Source organism: Alosa sapidissima, chromosome 14, assembly GCF_018492685.1.
Source record: "Alosa sapidissima isolate fAloSap1 chromosome 14, fAloSap1.pri, whole genome shotgun sequence".
NCBI lineage: Eukaryota > Metazoa > Chordata > Actinopteri > Clupeiformes > Clupeidae > Alosa > Alosa sapidissima.
The window spans coordinates 29692125-29706062 of record NC_055970.1 but is presented as its reverse complement, the minus strand read 5'-3'; the positions used below and the strand labels follow the sequence as shown (position 1 = coordinate 29706062).

The window sequence follows — 13938 nt, the reverse complement described above, 5'->3', positions numbered from 1 at the left end:
AGTGCTTTTTATGATGTCTGCAATTCTGGATAAGGTCAGGTTGCTCAGCTGAATAAGGCTGTGTATGTATGCACCACTGTGCCTTAAGATTCTAATAGCACTTTGGAACCTACTTGTGCAATGTTTAGAAGAAACTGTGGGATGTTCAGTTTATTCACTTTGCCAAAAAAATAGTAATTATTCATCATACACTGGATACCATTTGAGTTTCTTTCTGTGATAATAATAAAATATTTATTTTCTCTGTGTGAAATGGTATTCAAATATGCATGGCATGAAATTATGGTAATGTGACAATCAGGTTGAGGTATGTTGGCAATGTCAGTCATAATGTTCATAATGGGTTTATATCACAGCATATACAAACCAGCATACCCTCCCACAACTCCTCACTACAAATACAATTTCAAAACAGTCCATATACAGTATGTGAGTGGCAAATTAACAAATACAGAAGTCACTGAATAATTAAATAAGAATAATTAAATATTGTTCATAACCTATGCTCATTATGTTTAATTAGTATGAGACCCATCAGATTGGCATTTCATTTTAAATTTTATTATTGTTTTAGTTGTACAAAAATGTCAGGAATACTTCCAGAAATATGTATAAAATGTTATTTGTTTGTACACATGTAAGATAAAAAAGCAAACAATGCAAAAATAATATTCTAATCTTCCTGAAAAATGTGATTATCACAGGCCATTTCCAAGCGTGTGCATCAGTAAACAGAGATGATTTGTAGCCCTGAACTCAAGGCTCCAGGTCTGTGGGGCTCCTTGGTTACCTGGATACATTTGCAGAAGTAGCAAGGCCTCAGACTTCTGAAGCCACGGCAACAACAACAAAAACGGCAATAAAAATCATTCATCAAAAATAGTCAGTGAACGGAGCAATTCATTCAGCAGCCCGGGAACAGAAATATCATCAATATTTGACATTGTTTTATGGCGAGAGCACTTGATTTCAGTCCCATATGCTCGGAATGACCACTGGCTATCAATTACCATGGTTGAGATTTGTGTGCATTTCACAAGCTTTTTTCTTTATTTTCTCCTCTCTGCTGTTGCCGTGTCAACATTACTCTCCCTCAGTCCCACCCAGACCACCTGAACTTGCCCCCCCCCTCCCTCCTCCCTCTGTAGTCTCCTGCTCAGTGTCCCCATAACACACTTTCGCTAATGTCGCTGTTGTGTTTGGAGACCACTGCTGGACCCGGGGCCTCCCTCTCCCTCCCCTATCTTCCCCTTTCCCCTCTTTCTTCCCCTCCTTCTCTTTTCTTTCCCTTCCCCGGGGGCATGGGGCTAAGGTGACTGCGGTGGGCTGTGTGGCGGCGGCAGGTCCCTCGGAGGCTAGCGCCGCAGTGATTTGTTGGTGCGCGAAGACTAATGAAGTGGTCGCCGTGCCACCCTGCTTCTTTTGCAAGATCAATTCGACCCTGGCGCGACGGCATGTTTTATGAATGATGGAGACCTCCCCAGGCCATCCATATACCTGCGCGGCGGCATCACCGCAGGCTCCCCCGGCACCCGGAGGCTGGGATCCGGCCATCCTTCTTGTTTGCAGCACAATACATTACGGCATGGGGGCCCTGGCAGCCCGGCGACGCGGCCACTAACTGCTGAGAAAGACAGAAAATGGTTAATGACTCTGTGATCTCCTCCCCAGAAACATTCAAATCGCTCCGGCACAATGTTAGCCAACGCGTGACGGCACTTGCCACTCCGCCTGGCTGCGGCGGCAATCTTAGTCACTTCAATCTGACAACACAGCGAGATGAGTATGGGGGGGTGTGGTGGGGTGTGGTGGGGTGGGTGGGGGGTCACTCTGAATAATTTGAAAGAGAGGCCATTTTGAGTTTATCTTGTGAAAGTTCCTAAAATGGCTAGTGTAGCCCTCACTACTCACTGACCTGTGATCCCTCCTGTGTGTTTGGGCTGCATCTGTTTCAGGGTAATGAGAGTGGTTTACCATATCTAATGCAGGCTGCAGCCTGATGAATCCCGCAGATAATGGTGTGTTTGTCTGGGTGATTAAGTGTTCTCCCTGTCCCAGTAACACTGTTGCACTCCTCCATAAAATAGGTGGAATAAAAAGAAGGGGCAGAGGAGGATGAAAAAATAGAAAAGAAATAGCACCACCCGATAGTCATTGAGCATTATTTAATGAATAAAAAGAGGCAGCCCATCCTAATTAGGCCTTGGCAGTGTGCAGAGGAAAGGAGGGAAGTGGAAAGCAGTGCTTTGACTGTGAGATGCTACGCCCTTTGGCTCTTTCAGGCGTACTCCACTGCAGAGCGTGTGTCAATAAGAAAAATCTGATGCCAGTGTTTTTTTGTATTCCGAGATCACAGTGCCGCGCTCATCTGAAGCTTCGATGGCATTTTGAAACGAGAACATCGTATATAAAGATGTCATGAGCGCTGCCTCCTGCCGAGAGGTTGAAAGGGAAAAGTAGAGCACAATGAATACTTGCCAGAGTTTTCTGGAAGCTATGAAATTTAAAGGCCTCCCTTTATTTTCGCTTAGATTAAAATAAAAAAGGGTGGGGGAAGAAAGCGAGGGAGATGGAGAGAGAGAGGGAGGGAGAGAGGGGATGAAGCTCCACTCTTGTACTTTTAATCGGAACTTTGAGATTGATTGGCTCAAGCTGTCAGTAAATCACAGGCGCGCTGACAGTAGCCTTCTTTTATGATAATCCGAATGTCAGAAGTGAGTGGGGGTGCGGCGGCGGTGGGGGTGGAGTTAGCGGTGAGAGTGAGAGTGTGTGGGGGCGTGCAGGGTGTGTGTGTGTGTGTGTGTGTGTGTGTGTGTGTGTGTGTGTGTGTGTGTGTGTGTGGGGAGGGGGGCACCTAGCTACCTACCAATCGTACAGTGGCATGCAGAGACGGAGGAGCCCAGCACATAGGGGAAGCTGTAAGGGTGGTTAATGCTTCCTCTCATTTCACTGCAGAATGAGAGAAAAAGGAGAACAAATGTAGAAGAGAAAATGTGTTATGAACTGATGATTCTCCCCGATACTTTTGTGTGTGGTAAAACGTGAATAAGTTATCAATAAATGTAATCGAAAGGGACGCCTGTGTGCCAATAACGGCTCCTGGGAACAATGCAGGTGGTGAATATTAGATATTTTCCAGCGAGCTTTTTTTGCTTCACTATTTGTCAGAATAATCAGAGAATGCCTTCGCTTCTGCCTTTCAGGCGATCTGATTGATATCCGTGTCTCCAAGGAGCCGTATTATTCCTAGGCCAGATGCATGGCCTTCTGGGAAATGAAGAAAATGGGCTTTGTATTTGTGTTTTCCTCTTTTGACTTTGCACACTTCAGTGTACGGTTTCATCCACTTCTGTAGCAAATTGTTCTCTCACCAATGAAACAGCAGTTGTGTGTTTAGAGCTCCAGCCCTCCTCTGTAGCCCTGGGCAAACTACCCCCTTGGTTTTGTCATCTTGCCTCCACTCCAGTACCAAAGAGAATGTCTAAAAACATGAAGAGCTTCTTCTAACAACAGCTGTCTGTCTACACACACAACATATTTAATACTGAATGTATATGCATTCAGTATTCTGCCTAGATCACAATGATGTCATCACATACGCGTGAACACACACACACACACACACACACACACACACACACACACACACACACACACACACACACACACACACACACACACACACACACACACACACAGACACACACACACACACACAGAGCGGAGGAGTGGGGGGTGAGAGAGAAAGAGAGAGATGCATACACACACAATTACGTGCATAGGCGCTTTGGCACACTCCCACACATGTATACGTACCCAAACGCACACACAGCTGAAAGCAGTCTGTGGGGGAGATTGACCATGAGATAACTCGGCAGCAGTGAAGCCCTCTCTTGTTCCCTAGAGTGTTCTACATTTATTTTCCTTTATATATTATTCAAGTTAAAATAATTAATTCAGGATATTAAATCAAGATGTTGGAAATCAATCCAAACCCTCTCTCTGTCTGGTTTTCATTAGGGCTCTGCGACTGGAGCTGGTTAAACAAGCCCTCACTTCACAGGCATGCTGAAGCACTTACGTGGCATCCGATTGGCTGGTTAAACAATCTTTTTTATCCTGCTTTGTCATACTGAAACACTTACGCTACATCCTATTGGTTGGCCCGACATTTGCCTGAGCATTGTCGAGGAGAACAATAACGCCGAGAGGCCTGGATAAAATATATTCTGTTGGATTTTCTGATCCCATTGTGCGGCTCAACTGTAATTTGACAAGTCCCAAAAAAGTGGCTGTTGCTCTTCCTCCTTTTGTCAATGGTGTGTCAATGCTTGCGGGTTATCTTACACAAAACATTTGATTACTTGTTTTACGTGTTCCAATGTTAAGGAACATGTTTGCCCTTTTCAGTATTGGAAAATGAATTAAAAAAAATGCTATCAATCTTTTTTTAAAGACCAGTCATGTTAAGTTGTCAAGAGGCTGGGATAAAAGAAATCTGAACTAGTGCGTGGGGGCTCTGATCATTATCTAAATGTCTATTCATGACATTACCACTGTCATTTCTGAAAATTAGTCAGCGACCAGAAATTAAGCAACATTGACACACATTATCATTACATGAAGTCTGATCAGTGTTTTTCCTCCAGAGAAGCAATGATTGATTTTTATGAACGCAGCTTGTCCTTTAGGCCGAGAGAAACAGAATCTGGTGCATCTTTATGAGGCAACTCGGTTAAGTAAAGGTTAACGGCTGGCCGACTGTGTTTGGGGGTCTGAGGGACTCCAGACTTGTATATTATTGTCATCTTTATGTGCTTTCCTCTACTGTCTCCCAGAGAAGACACTCTGGCTACTGCTTTTATGGGAAATCCGCTCAGGATCCACCGCGTCTGCAAGAATCAATACTCCAGTGAAATGACACCATGTTGGACTTATCCTGTTTTATGTTGATGGTTGGCTAATTTTGGAATGGAGACAGTTCCTCCCTCTCTTCTCCCTTTCCCTTTCTCTATCTCTCTCTCTCTCTTTCTCTCTCTCTTTCTCTCTGCGGCGACAGACATGGTATAATTTTGCGGTAAAAACATCAATCAGACCAGTGGGGTTATTTGGCTTAAGGGGGCCGGATGGAAGGTGAATTTATTGACGGAAAATGTATCTATATACTCTTAGAGGCACTTTGAACCTGAAATCTCTATTCGGGTGATAACTTCAGGTTGTTAAAGTGACAGCGAGCTGGGGCGGGCGTCCGAGTAAGGAATGTGGGGGCCAGACCTGACAATTAGAGCGCTGTATTTCACACACACGCTCACATGGGGATGAGCGCGGAGAGGCCAGGGTCAGGACACACACAAACACTGTCTGACTATGCACACACACACACACACACACACACACACACACACAGAGAGAGAGAGAGATGCAGAAACAAACAAATACACATTCGCAGTAAGTATAAAAACAAATGTGCTTTAAATGGTAAAAACCTGAGGTACATTTTAAAAATATACTAACAGCATACTAACAACTATACACATCAAAGTGGGCAATCAGCTGGGGGGGGGGGGGGTGTTTTGGCTTTTTACTGTGACCCCCAAAAAGTGTATGGTGCTTTTAATACTTTTTATATAGTGTTTTTTGTTCAACAAGTGCAGTTTTTGAGTTACAACACATTTGTTTCAGTAGTCGGCGTTCTAATCCAAACTGTAGTACTTTTTAAAAAAGACACTCAATATCTGCCATGGAACTCAAAGTGAGTAATTACTCTAATTAACAGCCTTTTCATATGACATATTGGCAATCTATTCCTGAGTGCACAGAACTGTGAGTTTGTGTGTGTGTGTGTGTACCTGTAGCAGATGAGTTTTGGCTGCTTTGAGGGAGGCCTGGCATGGCTACCACGCATGTGTGTGTGTGTGTGTGTGTGTGTGATGTGTGATGTACACTCGCCAGAGATGTTTGTGCTGTTTTGAAGGGTGTGTAAATTAGATGCCTGTCCAGTGCCACGCCAATCCACATCACCCCACAACCCCCCACCACACACACATACACACACACACACACACCATCTCCACCCCAGCTCTCTTGCGTTGCTTTCCAGTCACGTCAGGGGCTGCAGCTAAAGGCTGCTCTGTGACATTGAAAGACCTGTCGAAAGTGTCTGGACTTATTTCATGTAAGATACCCCAGCCATTAGCTCACACTGACCTTTAGTACAATTTCATTCTGTCAGATTCACACCCTCCCCAGCGCCTCCCTCCATGTGCATGTCTGTATGTGTGTGTATGTGTGTGTATGTGTGTATGTGTGTGTGTGTGTGTGTGTGTGTGTGTGTGTGTGTGTGTGTGTGTGTGTGTGTGCGCGTGCTCGCATACACCTGAGAGTGTACAAAATAAGAATAAAAAAGAAATCCATTTCACCTGAAAACAGAGCATATCTGAATGTTGTAGGGGAGAAGATTTTATAACCCCCCCCCCCCCCCCCCCCCCAAACAATAATCACTTACTTACAAACACTCGCAAATGTACACGGACACACACATTTGTATTGCGTTTTTTAAAATCCTTCGTAATTGAAAATTAATTCAGCAGACGTCCAGAGAAATCGATAAAGAATTAATGAAGGGAAAGAGGGAGTCATTAAAGGCAATAAAGCCAGGGCTCATGATGAAGATGGCATCAGAGCGGGGGGGGGGGGGGGGGGGCAGACAGAGACAGACAGAGGGCTGGTGTCACTCCAGTACCGGGCCAGGCTCATAAAAATGACACAGATGCGAGGAAAAATAGATATAATCAAATACAAGGCAGCCTGACTCACCCCACCCCCAAATATGATTCCATCTTTATCTCGTATCCACTTTCCTAATGGCGGGAAATGTCTGCCACAGGTTCAGCTCAATGAGAAGATTTTTTTTTTTCTTTGGTGTGTGTGTTGATTATGTTGAGTGGGCAATCATGAACACGCTCCACAAATTAAGCGAAAAAGTATTTTCATATGTTGTGGTGCATTTGCATACTCTTTTTTCTCTCTCTCTCTCCCTCTCTCTCTCTCTCTCCCTCTCTCTCCCTCTCTCCTTCTCTCTGGGTACTTTGTGTCTGGCCCCAGCTGTGGGACATATCAGGCCTTTAAATCAGGCTGCTCGTTGCTGCTAGCACTAGGCTAGCGGCAGCGGTAGCACTCTCGGGCTGCCTCCCTGACAAAAGGCGCTCATCCCCAGCCATAAAGCTGCCAGGCAGGCAGGGCCTCCGCTGGAGCCGCCGGCGTCCACGGCCGGCTTAATGGGCAGTGCGCTGCGGGTGTGGGTAATATTGTTGGATAAATGATTATTGATTAGATAAAGGTTGAGATAATCATTAGCCTTCATCCATTTTTACCCACTCCCCATGACCTTTCCGCCTCTTGCTCGGATCTGATCGGATTTTTTCATATGATGATTTGATCATCTCTCTCTCTCACACACACACTCACACAGAGGAACACAAGACAGAAAGGCTTCAAGATTTAGATAGAGAGAGAGAGATAGGAGGTAGCAGCTGGGTCTCTGCATATCTGACACCTGTTTGTGCTGCTGAGATGAATTGTGTCTCTGCTTCTGCTCATTGTCTCTACTCCTGTCTTAACTTCCAATGTTACTATCAACGCCATAAGGCATTTATGTGCACATGAGTGTGGGTGTTATATGATTGTATCATTTTGTTTATCAATTCTCACTAAGGCACACTTCAGCATAACCCTTCATAACGATCTAAGCATTACAAAAAGACTGCAAATCATGCCTTAATTTAATTTCCTGTCACCCACAAGAGGAAATAACAAATCCTGAAGAACCCAAAGTTAAATGCTCACATATCTGCATTGCTACTGTCACTAGACTGATATATGAAGTATACAGTGGACTATACACATACTGTATTAACTGTACTAACAGCAGGAAAATGAAATGCTAGCATGCCGTAACACACATTAAAATGCTATCTGTATAGCAGCATCCTTATTTATTGAATTACTGTGAGATTCCCTCTTAATCGAAGTTTAACTAACTCCAGATCCTGGCTCACATCTGCGCGCAATCAAGAGAGGAAATCCACTGCCTCTCCTTTGTTCTATTTATTCACAGAGCCATGCTGGAATTGCAGTGTTTATTTAAAGTAATACTGCGTTAAGAACTACTGTGTGAAGAAATGAAACACTTTTATTGGAATTCACATTCCCACTCTTAAGTGGTGTTTGGGCCTTTAATAAAAGGTCTGTGCTCTCTGAGTTCCCATTTTACAGGACGGACCATCTTCCTGTTTTTGCTCTTAGTCATTCTTGTGCACGCTGGAGGAGCCCGAATATCAACAATGGACAACACAGGCAATCACATGTGTGTGTGTTTCTATTAGGGGTGAAAGTGTATGTGTGTGTGTGTGTGTGTGTGTGTGTGTGTGTGTGTGTGTGTGTGTGTGTGTGTGCATGTTTGTATGAGGAAGAGATAGTGTGTGTGTGTGTGTGTGTGTGTGTGTGTGAGTGTGTGTGTGTGTGTGTGTGTGTGTGTGTGTGTGTGTGTGTGTGTGTGTGTATGTATGTGTGTGTATGTGTGTGCGTGCGTGCATGTTTGTATGAGGGAGAGATAGTCTATGTGTGTGTGTGTGTGTGTGTGTGTGTGTGTGTGTGTGTGTGCTGTATGTGTGTGCGCTGTATGTGTGTCTATATGAATTTCATGTGTGTGTCTGGACCATATGGCACATCCATGTTTGAAGAGTGTTCATGTGTGTGAGTACACGTCTGTGTTTGTGCGCCTGTCTGTGCTCAGATCTTTGATGACACATCTGTGTTGCATGGCCTGCATGTGGTTGAGTGAGTGTGCACGGCAATAAAAATTATTACGTCTCATAGATTATTATAACTTCATCTGACATGTTCTTTGTGACCCATGAAAGGCTGATACGATGTACAGTGTAAATGACTGATATCATACCACAGCATTTCATGGAGAACATTGTAGTTCACACAAATGACACAAGCCCCTTTTCAAATTCAAAACCAAAGCCTACTTACTTCTGTCCAACAGAGAAGTACACTGAGCGAAAAAGGGTTTTAAACACTCATAGTTATTATTATCATTTCATGAAAAGTAAGACTGAATCAATGGTAATATGGTACTCATGGTTAAGACTATTGAAGAGGGGTGCTCCAGAAAGGCAGCGCCGCGTCTGGTTTGACAGACTAGTCAGAGCCTCGGCCTCATGAAAACATAAGCCCCTCAAACATGTCTTTATGATGATGAAAACCATATGCTTGTCAAGCTACACAGCTTAAATAAGCATTTGCACAACTAGTAGGCGAGCCCAGCACACACCACTGACTAAAAAAATAATTAGCGTGAGTGCAGAGGCTACCAGTCGGAGTAAAGCATGCAGACTCTCCCCACCCTCCTTTTCCCCGAGTGCTTCTGTTTTAACCCTATTCACCCCCTGTGTCTACAGAAAGCCCAGTGGGACATGCAGAACCTGTGCTTTTTCCAATAAAGTTCCTCTGCACATACAGTAGCTCATTCACATGCTTTGGGGGGAAAGAGAGGGGGGAGAAATTAAGCAAGCATGCAGGGCAGTGTTAAGCAGCTTAGAGCATTCTATTTCACCTTCAGTGATGCCTGGCATGCAAGTATTTCACATGCATCTGTTATATAATTTCAGACATCCAGAGTGATTGACGGGTGGATTTGAAAATATTAAGAGCCGAGCTTGTGGGTAGGAGAGGAAATGGATTTTATGCTTGCACCCACACATGCGTGCATTCACCGTTTTCATTCTGTCTGTCTCTCTCGCTATCTCACACACACACACACACACACACACACACACACACACACACACACACACACACACACACACACACACACACACACACACACACACACAAATTCACAAACACACTTGCTGACACAATGTGAAAACAGTGAACACTCTAAGCAGGGAAACAGTCCTCACACAAGAGCCTAAATCCTGTAAACATTCATAAACTCCTCCTTCCTTTGCCAATAAATCCCGCACGACCTGCCAGAGAGAACAATATATATCCTCCCCCCTCTTTCTCTGTACATTTTTTCTCTCTCTCTTCTCCTTTCTTTTTTTGGTCCTGCCATCTTTTATGTAAATATTTCATCAAGCCACCTCCACGTGTGTGTGCAGCGCCAAGTGTCATTGGAATCGGCAGGCGCTTCTAAACTGGAGCATGGAGGACTTTTAAGAGTGAAAAGGAGTGTGTGTGTGTGTGTGTGTGTGTGTGTGTGTGTGTGTGTGTGTGTGTGTGTGTGTGTGTGTGTGTGTGTGTGTGTGTGTGTGTGTGTGTGAGTGTGTGTGTGTGTGTGTGTGTGTGTGTGTCTGTGTGTGTGCCTGTGTGTGTGTGTGTGTGGGGAGGGAGCATGGGGAGGGGGTGCGGCTGGCCGCCTCTCACCCTGATGGGATGTGAAAAGGTGGAGACGACAGAGACTGATAACTAATGTACTTCCTGTGTACTTCCTCCATCCCTGTCACCCCCCTCCCCCTGCCCCTCTGCCTGCCCATCCAAAAGAGCTAACTGATGTGTGATGTGTGAGATGTGTGTGAGCGGGTTTGTGTGTGTGTGTGTATGTGTGTGAGTGAGATTGTGTGTGTGAGAGAGAGATTGTGTGTGAGTGTGTTGAGGAGGAAAGGGGTTGGCGGTGGGGGGGGTTTGACATGATGAGGAGATGGGAGATGAGTGAGACTTCCGCTTAGCAGAGAGTGATGAGCTACCCCAGTCAGAGGAAGTGCACACCCGCACAGGGAACACACATATACACACACACACAACCCCCCCCCCACCCTCCGACACACACACACATACACAAAGAAACACAGAAACACATGTGTCTGGGTCTGGATGGCTGAGTGGTGTGTAGGCAATTATGTGTACGTGCGTGCATGCATGTGAGTAAATTGGGGAAGCAATGTGTGCATATGACTGTGTGTATGTGTGTGTGTGCACGAGAGAAAAAGAGAGAGTGTGAAAGAGAGAGTGTATACCCTTGTGTTCATGTCTAACTGAAAAATGACAACAGACCGACACAATCCACAATCCCTGATGTCTGAGTGTGTGTGAGAGAATCTGTCTGGATGTAAATGAGGGTGCAAGACAAGAGTGTGTGCATATGTGTATCTCTGTATGCAGTCCTCTCTCTCTCTCCCTCTCTCTCCCTCCCTCTCTCTGCATGTGTACAGTATGTGAGTGTACTCTGTGGGTGAGTGTCCGAAGGTACGCTTGCAGGACTGACCTAGGAATGCATAAACAGCTCGCAGAATAAACATGCTGACCCTCTCTCATTCCTCTGATCTTATGACTCCTCTCTTCGGCTCTGCAAAACGAGAGAAGGGAGGAGAGAAGGAGGGAAGAAGAAGAAGATGAAGAGAGAGAGAGAGAGAGAGAGAGAGAGAGAGAGAGAGAGAGAGAGAGAGAGAGAGAGAGAGAAGGAAACAAATCATGAAGATCAGATCACACAGATCAGTGCTAAATCACAAACAGTGGGTGGGGGATCCTGGAGCACCATTAGAGAAAACCCTCGGCACAAATATATCTAAGATGCTGTGCTCGCTCTGACACCGTGCACTGGGTCCAATGATAAAAAGCCTCGTATGCTGCCAGAGAGGCCGCTCACCGCACAGAGATGCCTTTGTGTGGCCGCTGTTATTGTGGCCACCCGCTAACACAGCCGGGCAGAGGAGAGGACTGCCTCGGCTCAGAAGAGATGGGAGAGATGGAGCAAGAGACAGAAAAAGAAAGAGAGAGGGAGAGAGAGATGGAGACAGATAGAGAGAAAAAGAGACAGAGAGACATTTGGGCCCTGGAGGGGCCTTGTCCACTAGCGTGGGTGGACGGAGAGAGAGAGAGGTGTTCTGAGCTTACCTGCTTTCAGAAATAGAGACAAAGGGGCCGCGATGCTGAATTAATGATATGATTATAGTGTCCACTTAATGGTGGTTGCCATGGCACCGGCGGGGAGAGGATTATGATGTGAAGCGGAGCGGTGATTGGCATGGCGACAGCAGCCTTTATTTTTGCTCGCTGACTTAACGCTCATGACCGAACATTGTGATTGCATATTAGAGACATTCACAGGCTTGGTTAAGAGCTTATATGTATTTAAACCATTCACCCCCTCAACATTCCCCATCTAAAAAAAAATCTTGTGCGTATTTAATTATAGTAGTACATGTTTGCATTTGGTTTGTAAATCTATCTAATGTCAGAAAATGGGAAGGTTAATTCCCAGGTTTCAGTCTTGTGAGAGGCAATGTCTTGATATCCGATAGGCTCCCCTTCAGTATGCACTACAAACAGAGCCGGTCCTGGAAATGAAAAGTGTTTCTTTCACCTCTCCATTTTGTCAGTCCACTAAAAGGCTTTAGAGATGACTCTTGGTTTTAACAAGCTGTAGTAATACAAAAGATTGAGAGGATTTTTGTGTAGCAAGCTGGGCGAAAGCAAGCTGGGAGAGAGAGCAAGAAATGGACTCCAGCAAATTTAGAGCTTAGATCTAAATTACAGTCCTTTTCACTCATTTTTATTCTGTTCTGACTAATGGCGTTATCAGACTATAAAACACTGCAATTCCACAGCTAAGTGCTTTTCCCCATGGCTGCAAACACTGGCCTCAGCCCAAATACAGCCGATGGGATTTTTGTGTTGCATTAATTTATCGTGATCACAGTTTTGCTGACATTTTACATGACATTCAACAGGACAAGGGTGGGCTTGGGTACAATTGAAAATGGTGTAGAGGCCAAAACAACATACAGGACATTGCTTTGTGTGTGTATGTGTGTGTGTGTGTGTGTGTGTGTGTGTGTGTGTGTGTGTGTGTGTGTCTGTCTGTCTGTCTGTCTGTGTGTGTGTGTGTGTGTGTGTGTGTGCCTCTGTATGTATCAGTGTGATTGTGTACTGTGTATATAACTAAGTTTGTACATGTTTGACTTTTGCTGTGTGTGTTCAATAAGCAGAGATTACACAGAGATACACACTTTCTATACTCAAGTTGAAGTACAGATGTGTTAAAAAAAGACGGGTAAAGGTACCAATTCAACTTCTTTACTCAAGTGAAAGTAACAAAGCATGTGATCTAAATGCCTTCTTAGCCTACCTGTAATAAAATAAAGAAAATAATCCACTATTTTCTTTCATTTCACCCACATTCTACTATTCCCTTTTTTATTATATTTCCTTGATAGATTTATTTCCATCTTCACTGGAAGACGTTGTTTTCACAATGGCATACAAAAGTATTTTCTCAGCAGTGCTAGACACTGGAGCCAGTGTCTGAGCATAGAGTGCAACCCTGCCCAATATAGGACTACATGTAGGTAAGGATACTAGGCTACTAGCCTACACATTTTTGTTTGTGTGGTAGAGTATGATGATAGAGTGTGTGAACATTTTTAAATAAGAAGTAAAAGATAAATAAATGTTTTCCTTCATCACATAACCATTATTTTGATACAGTGGTCCATGTATATATAAAAACACAAACATGTAAAGAGTAGAAAAAGTATTAGTACTTCATTACTTCATTTGTACTTCAATAAGCCAACACGCCTATGATCATGCAATATGATCAATATGCTTCTTTATAACATGTGCTACAAGTCCCATTCCCTTGAGTGTGCTGAGCTGCGATGTTCAGCTGCTTGGAAGCCCAGTGGTGCTGAGACAGGGCCCTTCTGGATCAGTCGGCTACATTTGTACACAATCTGTGCAGCCTGAGCAGCCTTTATACCTGGAGCTGGTAGCACTACTCCTGATTCCAGTAAAAGGGCTAGATGGATATAGGGCAGTGGGTTAGAGATCTCACTGGTCTGTTCTCCTTTACACACTCCCCCTCTCTGTCCTCCTCTCTCACTCTCTCCTCCTCTTGGGCACCTGCTTTCATAAGGCTCACATACA

At 44.5% G+C, this 13938-nt stretch overlaps 1 long non-coding RNA gene across 4 annotated transcripts in view; it reads right to left on the bottom strand.

Annotated features, from left to right (window-relative positions):
• Positions 1-1283: 1283 nt before the first annotated feature.
• Positions 1284-13938, bottom strand: part of LOC121681857 — a 24575-nt gene continuing 11920 nt past the window's right edge. Inside the window, exons 3-5 of one of the 4 annotated variants that reach the window (XR_006022319.1) lie at positions 11276-11356; positions 2867-2949; positions 1284-1624 (exon numbers count right to left, since the gene is read on the bottom strand). This is a non-coding gene — a long non-coding RNA (uncharacterized LOC121681857). The remainder of the gene's footprint in view (positions 1625-2866; positions 2950-11275; positions 11357-13938) is intronic. The other 3 variants (XR_006022320.1, XR_006022321.1, XR_006022322.1) reach the window with 3 other exon arrangements.